We start from the raw sequence: 13,443 nt of genomic DNA on the forward strand, positions 1-13,443 counted from the left end.
TTTTCTTCCTTTTTCACTTTGGGTGTTTATTTTCTTTTTTTGAAGTAGAAACAGATCAATGATTTGAGGCTTTAGTTGCATGTCATATATTTGATATGTTGTATTTTCATTTTATTCCTTTCTCTATATTTTTTATTTCCTTTGAGACTTCTTCCTTGACCCATGGATTATTAAGCATTTCTAAGTGTAAAGATTTTCCAGTGGTCTTTCTGTTACTTATTTCTAGTGTGATTCTATTATGTTCAGAGAACATACTCTAAAACTTACCAGTATCTGAAATTTGTCAAGGTTTGTTTTATGGTCCAGAATATATTCTTTTTTGGTGAATATTCCACGGAACTTAAAACTCTGCTATTGTTGAGTCAATGCATGTTTTTGAGTGACTGACAAGTCTAAATGATTTGAGGTAAATGTATATGCATAGAACTTGGTATCTATTCTTGGTAGCTAATAAATTTTTCAAGAAAATCAATGTACAAGAGTAATTACAAAATGATGAGAATCAGGGATTTCCAATTAATGGAGTTGAGAAATTTTTTAATAGAAAGAGTAGAGTCTGTCAGTCATTAAAGAATGGTAAAGCTCCAACATGTGAGATTTGAAGGACAGATATCTTGACTTTGTTTATATGGTACCTGGAGGCTGAGAGAGAGAAGAAGGGAAGGAGTTAGTTTGACTACTACATTTTTAAGATACAGAATTCCACTAATTGTATGTTAAACAAGACCACACCAAAACACTGCAGGATATAAAAGGAAGATCTCATTCCACTGGTGTTTTGTTTTTACTCCTTGGGAAGTTCTCTTCTAAGACTATTAAAAATCAGTGATTTACAGGATACTTTGGGGTATTTAGAAATCTACGTCTTGTGATTGTTTCACAACAATAAGTTAATTTTCACTTGAAACAAAAGAGAAAGGCCTGTTGCTAACTATATAAACTATAAGATGCCAGAACAGGTAAGAACTCAAAATGTAAGTCTTTGGGTTAAAAAGCAAGATATAGGACACCTGCATGGCTTATTCAGTTAAGTGTCTGCCTTAAGATCAGGTCATGATCCCAGGGTCCTGGGATTGAGCCCCATCCATATTGGGCTCCCTGCTCAGCGAGGAGCCTCTTCTCCCTTACCCTCTTATGCTCTCTTGCTCTTTCTCTCAAATAAATAAATAAAATCTTTTAAAAAATATTTCTTCTGATAAATAAAAAAGAGAAAACATAGTTGCTCTAGAAGTTAAACATGTAGTGACAAATTAAAGAGCATAATAACCATATGATGTTTTCTACTATTGCAAACACACTGAAATATGATAAATTATTAGAATTATTTACTGTAGGCAGGAGAACGGAAAAAGATAGGTGATTTTAGTCAATTGATAAAAATAAAATTTATTATTTGCACACATTTTACATGTTTATTATATTTTGCAGATGTAAAATGGAAGGTTAAAGATTTATAAATAACTTGACCAGCCTTATATAGTTGGTTAGAGGTGAATTTCTTTTATTTTAAGCCAGGTCTTTGGCCTTCGTAGTTCTTGCTCTTTTTTGTAAAACAAACCACAGCTCTCTGCTAATAATGAAAATCTTCCTGAAATGGCAAGAGGGTATGTTAAAGTTCCCAAAGAGAATGTTAACTATACATTCCCTGATAATGTTCACATCTCAATATCTCGGTTCTTCTCCTAACTCATAGGTGATTCTTTCTCAGTCTCATCAGCTGATGTTTACTCTTTTCCATATTGACTAATGTGGAAGAAACTGAAGGTGTAGTCCTTGGTCCTCTTCTCTATCTTCACTAACTCTCTTGATGATCTCATCTTGTTTCACAGATTCGAATACTATCTTAGTGCTGATGATCACCACGGGCGTTTCCCAAGCTCAACTTTGTATATGCAACTGTCTTTAACATCTCCTCTTGGGTAATAGTATTTCATGCTTGACATATTCAGGTGATTCATCCTATGTCCTAAATGTGCTCTAGCTTCGTCTTTTCCTTCCTTAATTGACAACAACTCCATCTCTTCATTTGGTCGAGCAGAAAACTTTGGAGATGTTGTTGATTCTTATCTTTGTCTCATATCCTATACTCATTCTGTAAGGAGATCCCATTGCCTCTACATTCAACATGTGTTGGTAGCTGACCACTTCTTTCCACTTGTCCTACTATCAAGCTGATCCTAGTGAACATAATCTTTTGCCTAGATTATTGCAATAACCATTAACTATTTTCTCCACATCTATGTTTGTTAAAATACAGTCCATTTTCAACATAGCAGCCAGAGTGATCATTATAAAATGTTCTCGGGAATTATCACTGGCCTGCTTCCTGCAGTGGGTCCCCTATTTCAATTTCACTCAAAATAAAGGCCAATGTTCTTTGATTGCCTAAATAACCACATAAAATCTGAATATTTTTCCATATTTTTCCCTCTGACCTCATCTGTTACTACTCTTCCTCCTTGTTCACTGTGGAGCCTCAAAAGCCTTCTTGCTGCACTTTAATGTTCCAGGTATGCTACTGACTTAGACCCTCTGCTCTAGCTATCTCTCTCCTTGAAACCCTCTTCTCCAAGTTATATAAAGCTGTAACTTTCTCTTTTCCTTCAAGTTGTTGCTTAAATATCATCTTCTCAATGAGATATTCTCTGTTACCGTATTTGACTACAACCTGTTTCCTGGCCTCAATACTCTGTATTTCCATATCCTATAAAGATAGTCCCTCTATATAAGGATATTCCTAAATATAGAGAGAGTCAAAGTTACCCCAAAACTGTTATCCCAAAACTGAAGAGCAACTGCACAGGAAAAAACTAAAAATTGTATTTTACTCAGTCTATATTAATTAATTCCAGTTCCTCTTACTCCTTCAATAAAAACATTTACAGTTAAAGAGTAGTTTCTTAAATATTCTAACAGTATTTGGGACATAGCAAATATATCACCAGAAAACAAAAATTCTCAAATTAAACTTTTTTAGTTTTGATTTTTTAATTTGGGTTTCAAATATGCTAGCTTCATTTAGTATAAGATACTATGGGACATATTATACACTATTATTGCAAAAGAAGGAAACTCCTGACAATCTGCAAGATTCAGCTCCAACAGTGCTTTTGGTATAAAACCACACCATTGCTTGTGTTCTCCCTCCCTTTTAATTGTTATTCCCCTAGTGAAATGTATTGTACTTTCTCACTTATACCAGTACCTTCCAGTACTTATTTATTATTATATTTATTTAACATCTACTCTAGGTTCTGTACTCCTTTACATACACGATTTCATGTAATTCTTATATCAATGGGAAGAAAGTTTTATGATTACTATTTTACTGGTAAGAAACTGATGATTAGAGCAGTTAAGTAAATTACTACTGATTAGGAGAACTGGGATTGGAACTCAGGCCTGAGGCCAGTCTTTCTTATAGCCATATTACCTTTAAATCATTGGTTGAAACTATTTACTGTTAATGTTCTTCTTCACATTAATCTGCCTTCCTGTAACATCCATTGATCTTGGGTTTGTTTTCCAGAGTGAAACAGCATATCTTATTTTCGTTCTGATAACAGTTTTAATTATTTCTTCTTGATAAATTAATTCATTTATCACTACAAAATGACCATCTTTATTCACTGTAATTTTCTCTGGTCCAAAGTCCACTTTATCTGATAATAATGTGGTCAGTCTAGCTTCCTTCTCTTCCTCCTTCTTCCACTTTACTTTTTTTTTTTTTTTTGATGCTGAATTCACATAATGTAAAACTAATCATTTTAATGTATACAATTCAGTGGCCCTTAGTACATTTCAATGCTGTGCAACTACCACCTCCATGTAGTTCCAAACTATTTTAATCTCCCTAAAATAAAACTACCGGCCCATTAAGCTCTTCCTCCCCTTCCCCTTGCCCCTGGAACCATCTTTAGAAATAGAAAGAAGTCTGGATTTTGCTGTTTTCTTAAAAAAGGAATGGATTGGTTTTCATGGGATCTTGATATTAAATTTAATAGATTTGATCTTAAATTTTGTCATGGCCGTTATAGAGTAACCTTTGCTATAAGAAAAATTCAGCTGGGGCACCTGCGTGGCTCAGTGGTTGGGCGTCTGCCTTTGGTTCAGGTCCTGATCTCAGTGTCCTGGGATCAAGTCCCCAGGCTCCCCACAGGGATCCTGCTTTTCCCTTTGCCTATGTCTCTGCCCCTCTCTCTCTGTCTCTCATGAATAAATAAATAAAATCTTTTAAGAAAAAAAAGAGAAAAATTCAGCGATACTGCTCTAATAATTCAGAAGGACCAACCCTATAGGGTCCTTAATGAATGTCCCAAGTGATCAACAAGATGCTTCAATCTGGATGGTGGAAATCTGGACAATTTCTGTCCTGTGAAGGCTCTTGGAAATATCTGCTCACAGCTTCTCCAACCTCTGTTTTTCAGCATTGTGGAGATTCACCCAAGACATGCATATCACTGTAAGAATCACAGGGAACCTAATTAGATTTCTAGAGCTTTTTCTGAGTAAATCCTTTTTTATTTATAATTCTGCCCTGCAAATTCCAGTTAATCCGAACTTCTCAATTCTAATGGGTGTCTTCTCAAATCAGTGATACCTTTCCTGGTACTTCCTTTTGTGATGGTTAATTTTATGTGTCAACATGGCTGGGTTAGTACCCAGATATGTGATGAAATATTTCTCTGGATGTTTCCGTGAGGGTGTTTTTGGGTAAGATTAACTTTTAAAAATATTATTTTTCATAGACATTATATATATAAAGAATTAATAAGAATTATATAAAGAATTAAGGTTCATAGCAAAATTGAATAGAAGCTGCAGAAATTTTCTGCATGCTCCTTGCTCCCATACATACATAGCCTTCTTCATTATCAACATCACTTATCAGAGTAGTGTAATTGTTACAATTGATGAGCCCTCATTGACACATACAATCACTCCAAGTTCATAGTTTTCCTTAGGGCTCATTTTGGTGGTTCACATGCTACAGGTCTGAGCAAATGTAAAATGACATGTATCCACCATTATAAGCCATGAAAAGAAATGGAAGAACCACAAATGCGTATTGTTAGGTGGAAGAAGCCAATCTGAAAGGTTCATACTATATGATATTCTGGCAAAACTATGGATGCAGTGGAAAGATTACTCATTGCTAGAGGTTAGATTCTGTACTCTGCTTATTTACCTTCCCCCTGCCAACCCCTGGCAATGAACATACTGTTGGTTCCATTCCTCTGGAAAATTCCTTTTTTTCTTAAAAAAAAAAAAGATTTTATATTTATTCATGGGAGACACAGAGAAAGGCAGAGACACAGGCAGAAGGAGAAGCAGGCTCCCTGTAAGGACCCTGATGCAAGACTTGATTCCAGGACCCTGGGGTGACGCCCTGAGTCAAAGGCATATGCTCAACCACTGAGCCACCCAGACATCCATCCCTCCTCTGGAGAATTCTAATACTCTATCCCTGCTCTATGATCTGGAAGTCTGTTGACATACTGCTGACTTTTATTTGTTTCCTTTTTCTCAAAGACCATAATTCTGTGGTGTCTGTTGTCTAATGTTTAAAAATTGTATTTTATATATTTTTACCAAGTTTTATTTTTTTCTTTCTTTTTTTCTTTTTCAGTGTGACAGTTAAATCTAGTCCCTGTTATTTTACTATGGCCAGAGCTTGAAGTCCAATATAAGTATTTAAACAGAAAACAACTCAATTTCCATGCTCTTTATAATCTCTTATTTATCTATTTTCTAAATGTTTATTAGTCCTTTATTAACTTGTCTATTAATGAAAATATGACTGATTTTTAAAAAAAGATTTATTTATTCATTGGATAGGGAGTGGCTGGTGGAGAGGGAGAGAGAGAATCTCAAGCACACTTCCTGCTGAGCATGGATCTGATATGACTCTGGGGCTCGAAATCATGACCTGAAGATCAAGACCTTAGCTGAAATCAAGAGTCAGACACTTAACTGACTGAGCTACCCAGGTATCCCAAAAACATGACGGATTTTTATTTAACTTGAAGAAAGACATAAAGATTTGTTTACAGTCAAATAAATATGAATTCAAGTGATGGTTCCAACCGCTCACTAAGTTCCATGAGCAGTTAATAACCTTTCTCAAAGCTTTAATTTCTTCATCTGATAATGTGGATAATAACTGGGACATCAAGCACCTGGAATTATGTGCCCTCAATAATTGCTAGTATACTGAGCACATTTTTTTGGACAGTTCCCTACTCTTCTCTTCCATCCAAGTGGTTACAGAAAGTTAGCATTTTATATGTATGTCTATGTTCCCCAAGTCACATTCTGCCAGAGGGGTAGACACCTGGTGGTTGTAAGATTTAAAGTTCAGAAATTGCATGCAGCAATCATGTTTCCTATTTTAAATACCAGAGACAAGTAGAAGACAGAGAAAGAGGCACAGTCAAAATTCTCAAGGTGCAAAATATTTATAATACTCAATTCCTTGGAATTGACTCTTTCTAAGACTCAGATACCAGCTGCATTCTATTCAGTGAATTCTATGAGACACCTCACTACTCTTACAATAAACTTTTATTTTGGTTTAAGTTTGATTAAATTTGGTTTTTGGCCTTTGCTACCCAAAGATTCCTTACTAGTGATATGTATCATCTCTCCAACCATGATTTTTTTTGTTGTTGTTGGTTTCCTTGGAAACATAACTTACTAGTTTTCCCTGTTGTAATGACCCATATTATGGTTCACCCTTCCACTCTCTGATATTGGATGAGATATAAAGAGAGATAGAATTTTTACAAAATATGTTGAGTTTTTAAAAATGACTTTCAGTGTAGCATGTTGCATAATTAGAAAGTGAGCAGAAAACTTCCTCAGATGAATATATTTTATAAGCCATTCAATGTCCCCACTTGTACAATACCTGTAATTATAATTGACTTTAATTATAGTCCAGCTTTTTGCATGAAGAAAGCAATGAAATATGACGTTTGGTCAAACTTACACAAATTCAGAATTGTAACAATCAGTGTAAAATATGTAAGTACAAGCAGATTTTCCATGTAACAAAAAGTGTAATAATGAATCACAGAAACAGGTGTACCTCTATTATGCCTAAATAAACATTGCAGGAAGTACTGCTCAATGTTACTTTGTGTCTTGAATATCTTACTGTAATAACAGAAAGTCCCAGGGAACCCTTTGGCATACCAGGAAGTACCTTCAGGAGAAACTCATACTGGTTTATACATTCAAAAATCCAGAAGGAATCCTCTTTTCAAATGTTAAGATTATCATCAGCCATTATTTTATACATGGACAACTTTGACCTTAAAAATGCAAGATATTGGGCGGCCTGAGTGGTTCAGCAGTTGAGAGTCTGCCTTTGGCTCAGGGCATGATCCTGGAGTCCCGGGATCGAGTCTCACATTGGGCTCCCTGCATGGAGCCTGCTTCTCCCTCTGCGTCTGTCTCTGCTTCTCTCTCTGTGTGTCTCTCATGAATAAATGAATAAAATCTTAAAAAAAAAAATACAAGGTATTTTGGTGAAGGTCACGCTGTTTTCCAAAAATAAAATCACAGCAAGAATCTACTGCTTATCTGTTCATACATTTATTCATTCAATCATTTATATAGTGAATAGTTATGTTGTGAGTACTTACTGTGTGCTAGTCTCTGCAGTAGTTGCTATGTAAAAGTCGCAAATAAACCTGACAGATTATTAGGCTTTGTAAATTTTATTTAAAAAGTTTTTTCTGTATGTATCATTTTTAAAAAAACATTTGTTTCATTTATTTATTTGTAATGGACTCATGGATTCTTATTTTAATCAATAGTTCATTATTATTATTGCTTAAATCCTCTAATTTTCATAGATTTGTCCATTAAAAGCTTGTTAAAACTGGATTTTGTGTTCTTTTGGCTTGTAATCATGATTATTGAAGAACTTCCTTACCTTCTGGCGTAACAAATTGTTCCAGAGTTATTCTGAATATTTCCAGACGCAGCGCTGAAATTAGGCATATCTCCAAGGAGACCTGGTTCATTTTAGTGGAGAATAGTTTTTAGGAACCAATATCTAGGTGATACTAGGTGTGCTGATTATGAGGTGTTTCCTGATAGGATGCACTGAGATGTATAAAGTATTGCATTTATAGTATCTTTGCCAAAATGCACATGAATCTAATCATGTTCATGAGTAAATATCAGACAAGCCCAAATTGAAGACACTCTACAAAATACATACTTAAAAATATGTCAAGCCAATGAAAGAAAAGAAAAAAGGAAGACCGAGGAATTATACTATATAAAGAAAAACTAAAGAAACATGATAACCAAATGTAATAATGTGCTTATGAATTAGATCCTACTGCAGAAATAAAGTACATAACTATTTATGTATAATTACCATTAGTGCTAATATGGAAGAGTGTGAGATGAATGTTCTAATGATATTAATATGGGAAAGAAAATATGTTTGATACGATATGGTAATATAAGGAAATGGACAAAGCTCAATTTATAGCTCTGCCAATTTACTACATCCCAGCCTCCTTATCTTTGAGTAAGTCACTTATTTACACTGACACTTACTTAATATAAGATCATTGTGTGAAAGTATTTTAAAGACTTAAAAGCATTTTACAAATAATAATCATTGTTAAACCTAAATTAGTTCAGGTTTTTTTTTTTTTCTTTCTATTTCTTTGACTTAATCCTGGTATCCTGAGGCCACAGCTCACATTGCTACCCTGTCTCACCCCCCACTGCTGCTCCATACTAACTGGTAAATATCTTCTTCATGACTTTACACTGCTCTACAAAGCTTACATTATTTTCTGTATGTCATGATGTGGACTGCAAGCAAGTTGACAGCAAGGAGTCTATCCTCATTAGCCTTATCTCTTCCCAGTCAAAGCCCAATATCTGGAACAAAAGATGGAGTTGGAAATATTTGCTGAGTGAATGAATGATCATGGATACCTAGGAAACTGCAATGGATTAGGTCTCCAAATTATGACTATCCTATTTTAGGAATGTCAACACACCACTGGATTCGGCTCTTTTTTTTTTTTTTTTTTTTACTTGTAACATCAAGACAACAGTGTACTTAAGTCACTCTTGTGAGTCAATGAAAATAATTGTCTTGAAAAAGCTTAGCAGGACACTTGGGTGGTGCAGTGGTAGAGCATCTGTCTTTGGCTCAGGTCGTGATCCCAGGGTCCTGGGATTGAGTCTCACATCCCTGCAGGGAGCCTGCTTCTCCCTCTGCCTATGTCTTTGCCTCTCTCTGTGTCTCTCATGAATAAATAAGCAAAATCTTAAAAAAAAAAAAAAGGAAGAAAAAGCTTAGCAAGTGTAACATACCAAATGTATTAGTTTTCTAGGCTGCCATAACTAATTACCACAAACTTCATGGCTTAAAACAACAGATACTTATTCTCTTATAATTATGGAGTTCAGAAGTCCAAAATCAAGGTGCTGGCAGGATTGGTTCCTTCTGGAGCCTCTAGGGGAAAATCTGTTCCATGCCTCTTGCCTCACTTGTCATAACTTCAACAATCCTTGGTGTTCCTTGCCTTGTAGATGCATCACTCCAATCTCTATGTTCATCTTCCATGGCTTTCCTTTTGTGTCTGTCTTTCTGTGTGTCTTTTTTTTTTCTGTCTCTTTATTTGATTTAGAGTTTAAAAAAATGGGGAGGGGGGGATGTAAAAGGAATTCTCCCATTTCCTGAATGGAATGGAAAGTGCCTTCTATGCTTCTATGCTTATGTATTAGCTGATGATGACAATGTCCCAAGCATTTGGATGGAGTTGATATAGTATTCAGTGCCTCTGGTGGTACCCCAGATGGGTTCTATAGATAATAGCTGGCACCCAATTCTATGTGATAGCAAACGGTGGTGCAATTGGTGGAAGTAGGTGGTGGCAGCTCTCAAATTGCAGCAAAAAAAAAAAATTATATATTGTCCGCCAGAAGAACTTAAAAATAGAACTACCATATGATCCCACAATTCCACTTCTGGATATATATCTTAACGAAATGAAATCACTATCTGCACCCCCATGTTCAAATAAAGGAAGAAAGAAGGCTAGAAGAAAAGGAGAGGAGGAGGAAGGAAGGATGAAAGGAAGAGAGGAAGGAAGAAAAAAAAAATATGTGATGTCAACACACTCTTAGTTATGCCATTAGGTGTTTTTGCTCAAATGGTGTAAATTGGAAAATCATACCATTGCTTTAGACAATACTTAAAGAAGACACAATTGACTTTAAGTAGTTTTTGTCTGAAAATACATCTATAAAACTAGGAAAGTGGAATAGTGCTAATTTTTCCTCATCTTTTTAGAGGATTCTAGCTTTGTGGTTGAAAGAAAAATCAGTGCTATTGATAAAAGAATTTCATGACATTAAAAAATGAGTTCAGACTGGTAAGAATTCATATTAAATTTCTTCTTAGGTGTTAAGTAATTAGGTTTCTTGGAAGTTGAGTCACTTTTGCTTTTGACTGATCATTTCAGCTAGTTCTTAAAAGCCTGTATATTCTGTATCTTCATATGAACACCTTTTAAGAGCTCCATTCATTTGGCAGTCACATATTGTATTAGGCTATCTCCTTCTCTGAACTTATCCTCCTGTTTCAAGGTCTTAGATGGTCATTCCAAGGCCACAATGTTGACAGTAACATTTTCCCAGACTATGTCTATGTTTTCTGTTTTCTGGCCCAAATGCTCAGCTATGTCTGCATATATACATAAATACAGACATGTATATATGTATATATACCTGTACTCATATATACCTACATATGACAAAAAGTGACATAGAAATTAAGCTTCAGTGACTCATTAAAAGAGAAAAACTTAATTTTCTTTTGTGTTTTTTTTCTTTTTTTAAGATTTTTATTTATATTTATGAGAGACACAGACAGAGAGAGAGGCAGAAACACAGGCAGAGAGAAAAGCAGGCTCCACGCAGGGAGCCTGACATGGGACTCGATCCCAGGTTTAGCGCCGCCGTCAACCCAGGGTCTGATCCCGGGACTCCAGGATCATGCCCTGGGCCAGAGGCAGATGCTCAACCGCTGAGCCACCCAGGCCTCCCAAGAAAAACTTAATTTTCTATTAGAAAAATTAATGATTCTAATACCTGCATTGAAGAGAATACAATAATTAAGATTTTTGCCATGTAAAGAAAAGAAAAACTTATCCACACTGGATTAATTTGTGTTTTATAAAGATAAAAAAAAAAACTCATACTCAGAATATTCTTTTTTTCCTAAAAAAAGACTGAGCAAAAAATATGATATTTTAATTCTTACCTGTATACTGGACATATGTTAAGTGATATCTTCAATCATGTTTTCACTGTTTTTTTCAGACTCTCTGGAATGTTGCCTTACTATCATTTCACATCTGACCTCCAAAATATTAGTACCATGAAAAAGTTGAAGCCAACAGAATGAGGAAATAGCACTCAAACCTTTCAACTCTGCCTTTACAAAGACAATGTATCTGAAAAGAAAGACCTATCACCAAGGAAACCTGAAATCACCAATCTTTCCATTTCCCAGAATGTACTTGCAAGCCAGTACCCACTTTTCAGGTTTGTTACAAAATAAGCTATTGACAATTACTAATGCAATCTTCTCTTTCAGATTTTTAGTTGGGTTGATATTCACTATTTCTTTCTATATTCTATTTTTTGATTCCCTTTAAGAAATAAATAAAAGATATGTGGATTGAATGAATGATGCCCTTTTGATCTGTATATTTATAAGAATCCAAGTATTTGTCACCCACATCATGAGGTAGGTATTTTATCATGAATACTTGCTGCAATAATATTAGTTACCCAGGGGCTGCTACATAATTTATAGTGCTGAGTGCAAAATGAAAATGTGTTTTCAAAAAGCAGGGAGAAAGTGTTATCAAAAGTACTGACATTTTTCCTTTCTTCCACAGCTTTTTTCTTGACTTGTCATATATATTTTAAAAAATTTGATATTGGGATGCCTGGGTGGCTCAGCGGTTTAGTGCCTGCCTTTGGCCCAGGGCATGATCCTGGAGTCCCAGGATCGAGTCCAACATTAGGCTCCCTGCATGGAGCCTGCTTCTTCCTCTGCCTATGTCTCTGCCTCAATCTGTGTGTGTATCTCATGAATAAATAAATAAAATTAAAAAAATTTTGATATTATGTCATTCTAAGTAAAGAAAATTAAAATTTTATATTTTTAGTATGTATTTTACTGTACATACAATTTCAATTTTTTTTTAAATTTTTAATTATTTATGATAGGCACACAGTGAGAGAGAGAGGCAGAGACACAGGCAGAGGGAGAAGCAGGCTCCATGCACCGGGAGCCTGACGTGGGATTCGATCCCGGGTCTCCAGGATCGCGCCCCAGGCCAAAGGCAGGCGCTAAACCACTGCGCCACCCAGGGATCCCTACAATTTCAATTTTAATGCCAATATATAATCATTTAGAATTGTATGTAGAATTCATTGAAATTACACAATTTGTAATTTGTAGTTTGTGCATGTGCAAATATTTCTTTCTTGCTAGGACAATGAAATGCTGCACAAAACTAACTCAAGTACTTTTATATAGCTTCTTGGTTCTTGCACATCCTGTCAACACACTCTACTTCTAGCTTACTGTTGAGTAGGGAAGGACTGAAACTGAAAAGAACTATGAGTTAACAATGTTTCTTTTTCCTTTTATTTCATTATTTTTAGGGCAATTGGCTAGTACAGGGTAGTAACATAAGTAAGAAAAATATGGTGGGGTTCTTGGTCATCTATGTGTCTTAAAACACAACAACCTGTCTTAACTTCTTTATTCATTCAAATCAAGTTTTGGTTTGATTACAAAGCAAGATTTTGGGGGGTTGTCAGTATCACTTTTACTCATTTGAAGACATAGCACATTTATCTTGTACATACTTTGGCCTTGCTAAATTCCCATGTATCTTGAGTCCACCAGAATTCTGTGCTCACACAGCATCACCAACACCCCCTGTCAATGGAAAAGAGTGCATGTGTATTCTTTATAGTTCATTGTTGCCTTAGGACATCACTTACAAGATACAAATTCAAAGTTCATAGATTATTTAGATTTTCAAGATAGTGATTACAGAACAATAAACCAAATATTGGACCACATTGAGCTTTGGGCCCTATGTGACTGCATAGTTTGTGTGTTTGTGAAGCCATCCTTGTAATGAATATTTATTGAATGCCTCCATACGCCCAGTGCTCTACATGCATTTTCTTTCTCAGTCATGATAAGATTGTTATCTTGTAGATAGCAAATATGTTACAGAGGATGAAATTAATATTTAAGAGTAATTGATCAACTTACTCTGTATGTTCCCTGCTCTACAAAAAGAATCAATTTATAATTAAGTCAAAGATCAAGCTATAACTGAACATGGTAATTTTAACTAACCCTTT

General features: G+C 35.2%; 1 long non-coding RNA gene across 1 annotated transcript in view; it reads left to right on the plus strand.

Moving 5' to 3' along the window:
- The first annotated feature begins 11,370 nt into the window (after window positions 1-11,370).
- Window positions 11,371-13,443, plus strand: part of LOC144302232 (uncharacterized) — a 43,434-nt gene continuing 41,361 nt past the window's right edge. Inside the window, exon 1 of the long non-coding RNA XR_013369072.1 lies at window positions 11,371-11,592. This is a non-coding gene — a long non-coding RNA (uncharacterized LOC144302232). The remainder of the gene's footprint in view (window positions 11,593-13,443) is intronic.

Source organism: Canis aureus, chromosome 31, assembly GCF_053574225.1.
Source record: "Canis aureus isolate CA01 chromosome 31, VMU_Caureus_v.1.0, whole genome shotgun sequence".
Classification (NCBI taxonomy): Eukaryota; Metazoa; Chordata; class Mammalia; order Carnivora; family Canidae; genus Canis; species Canis aureus.